At 39.0% G+C, this 3,518-nt stretch overlaps 1 pseudogene; it reads left to right on the forward strand.

Annotated features, from left to right (window-relative positions):
* The first annotated feature begins 1,911 nt into the window (after window positions 1-1,911).
* Window positions 1,912-3,161, forward strand: LOC120265032 (annotated as a pseudogene).
* Window positions 3,162-3,518: the final 357 nt, after the last annotated feature.

A 3,518-nucleotide genomic window follows, 5' to 3' on the forward strand; every position in this document is an offset into this window, starting at 1 on the left:
CAGAACTTTACCTATGAGAAGCTTTGCGCCCTTTCCAAGCCTGATCCAAGGGTTAGGTAGAACCTCTATGCCATTTTGCTTCTTAAGTCTTTTCCTTTTCCCATATCAAGATAATAGGGGATCATCTAGCCCACTATGGGATTGATTGTCCACTAAGGGATTCTAGGAAAGAATTGACTGATAGCTCACCTAGCGTCGACTATGGATTTCTAGGGTTAATACAAATCATCCCATTACCGAAGTTTGAAACTTGCGGCAAATCATGATCTTTTCTGCCATTTCAACTAAGGGGCAGATTTTTCCAGCTTTATGTATGTCAACATTGGAATATTGACGATTATGGATACCATTTTCCTGTTTGTCTAAGTTTGGGAAGATAGTTGCCACTTTGATGTGGACGTGGACCAAACTTCCTCTTGATAGCTATAAAGGTATCGTGAGACTTGGAATCTTGTACAGAAGGGTGCGCTAAGCGTGGGCGACATGCCATAAGTTCCTAACTCAATCCTTTTTATAGACTTTGAATGAATCGCCCCACGCTAATGAATTTGAAGTCTCCGGGGCAATCTTTCTAATTCAAAATGATTGGTAACATCCCCCAATCTGACCTGTTGAAGATCTAAAGGTGGGAGGCACCCAAATATGCCATTGATTACCTTGATTTATGAGCTTGAGCATTGTAACGATTGATAAGCTACTTTGGCACTGTAATCTTGTTGAAGGATTCCAACATGAGAATGACTAGCTTATTGTCTTTCCATGTGCAATGCTATAAAGAACTTTTGTCTTACAGATAAAGAATTGAAAGTTTTCCATGGGTAGCTTTTGATTGCTCAAGTCTTGTCTTATAGGGATGATGCTTTCCCTTTGCATTAAGGAAGATTGGGCAAAAGGTAACTGCTTTTTGCTCACCCGGTGAAAGGCATAGTAGGTACAAATGCTATTGGTTGCATGACTTCCTTACCTTAGGGAGCTTGAAAAAGCTGCTAACAATAAGAGTTTTTTTTTCTTTTATCTTGCGACCTTCCATGGCAAACAGGGTTGAAGGGATCGATCCCAATAGCCTTCACAAGGATAAAGATCCATTCTTTATAGCCGTTACAAAAGCTCCCGAATAGAAAGAGGGCTTTGCTACTTGACTGCCTGAACCAGGTCCAGGTCTTGCATTTTGCATTCCCGCTATTGATGTCCCATCTAGTTAGCTAGTTAATGGTGAAATCTATTTTTGAATGAATAGCAGACAAAGTAAAGTCCTTGCTATTCCAGGTAACACTTTTTATTCTTTTCTTTAAGGTCACAGGTCAGGTGAAGCTTACTTCCTATGGTAAACCCTAGGCTATGTGACTAGCAGTATCTATTTAACTTTCAAAGAGACTTTTTTCAATTTCATAGTTTAAGTAAAATATTATCCGAGACCCAGAAGAGGAAGCAGGGAAATTGGTAGCTATTCTCTGGTAGAGACTCCGAACGAATGCTTAGTTTTACCAAGAATTGCATTGCTTGAGGTGAACGGACGCTTAAGGAAACGCTACTTCTACATCTTTCTTCCTTTTGGTCCCCGGATAACTCATTTAGGAGTGAAAGAAGCCAAGTAAGTATACTTTTTTATTCGTTTGATCAAAGCATCAACAATGAACATACAAGAGTCTTATCAGCCAATGCTCCATCCGATGTCCCATATTCTAGTTTAGAGATTTCTCCGAACAGAAAAAGGGATCCATCCCGGAGAATGACTTGTGCCCTAAAGTATGGGACGAACCGCTTATGGCTATTATCCATCAAGGAAAGAAGTCAATATGCAAAGAGTTTTGAAAGTTTGCATTGACTATTTTTTAAAAGATTTTTCTTAGAGATTTTATTCACACGTAATCCATATTGAGAAGACCTTGTCGTTATAAGAATTCTTAATTCATGAGTTGTAAGGAGGAACTTATTTCACCACAAACAGAGACTAAAGCAAGTGTTGGATTCAAAGCTGGTGTTAAAGATTACAAATTGACTTATTATACTCCTGACTATGAGACTAAAGCGGTAGCCGGTGAATCATCCACTGGTACATGGACAACTGTGTGGACTGATGGACTTACCAGTTAAGATCATTACAAATGATGATGCTACCACATCGAGAGTGTTGTTGGGGAGAAAAACAAATATATTGCTTATGTAGCTTATCCTTTAGACCTTTTTGATGAAGGTTCTGTTCTGTTACTAATATGTTTACTTCCATTGTAGGTAATGTATTTGGTTTAAAAGCCGTACGAGCCCTACGTCTAGAGGATCCATGAATTCCTACTTCTTATTCCAAAACTTTCCAAGGCCCACCGCATGGCATCCAAGTTGAAAGAGATAAGTTGAAAAAGTATGGTTGTCCCCTATTGGGATGCACTATTAAACCAAAATTGGGGTTATCCGCAAAGAACTACAGCAAAGCCATTTATGAATGTCTATGCGGTGGACTTTATTTTACCAAGGATGATGAAAATGTGAACTCACAACCATTTATGTGTTGGAGAGACCATTTCTTATTTTGTGCCAAAACAATTTATAAAGCATAGGCCGAAACATGCGAAATCAAGGGACATTACTTGAATGCTACTATGGGTACTTGTGAAGAAATGATAAAAAGGGCTGTATTTGCAAGAGAATTGGGAGTTCCTATCATAATGCATGACTACTTATTAACAGGGGGATTCACTGCAAATACTAGCTTGGCTCATTATTGTTGTAATAATGGCCTACTTCTTCACATCCATCACGCAATGCATGCAGATATTGATAGACAAAAAAAATCATGGTATGCATTTTTGTGTACTAGCTAAAGCATTACATATGTATGGTGGAGATCATATTCACACTGGCTCAGTAGTAGGTAAACTAGAAGGGGAACACGAGATGACTTTGGGTTTTGTTGATTTATTACATGATGATTTTATTGAAAAAGAACGAAGTCATGGTCTTTTTTTCACTCAAGATTGGGTATCTATGTCGGGTGTTATGCCCGTGGCTTTTGGGGGAATTCATGTTTGGCATATGGATGCTCTAACTGAATACTTTGGGGATGATTCCGCACTACAGTTTGGTGGAGGAACTTTGGGGCACCCTTGGGGAAATGCACCTGGTGCAGTTGAGCTAATCGAGTAGCTTTAGAAGTGTGTGTATAAGCTAGTAATGAGGGGCGTGACCTTGCTCATGAAGGTAATGAAATTCTCCATGAAGCTATCAAATGGAGTCTTGAACTAGCTGCCACATCATAATGAATAATATTTTATAATACATTCCGTACCAAAACCACACATTGTCTCTCTCGCCATACTGATTCTTTCCCTTAATATTCAATTGAGCAATGAAATACCCCTCGCGAAGAGATGGGAAAGTGGAATTACTTTTTCCCTCTAGATCCCTTGAGGAAGATCCTTTTAAGTAAGTTAAGGCATAGTTTCTCCTCGCAAGAGAAAGATTTTTTTCAATCTGCTCGCTTTCTACTTTGATAGAGTTTTCTTGAAAGGTCTTGCTTTGCA

The sequence above is a fragment of the Dioscorea cayenensis genome, chromosome 7, assembly GCF_009730915.1.
Source record: "Dioscorea cayenensis subsp. rotundata cultivar TDr96_F1 chromosome 7, TDr96_F1_v2_PseudoChromosome.rev07_lg8_w22 25.fasta, whole genome shotgun sequence".
NCBI lineage: Eukaryota > Viridiplantae > Streptophyta > Magnoliopsida > Dioscoreales > Dioscoreaceae > Dioscorea > Dioscorea cayenensis.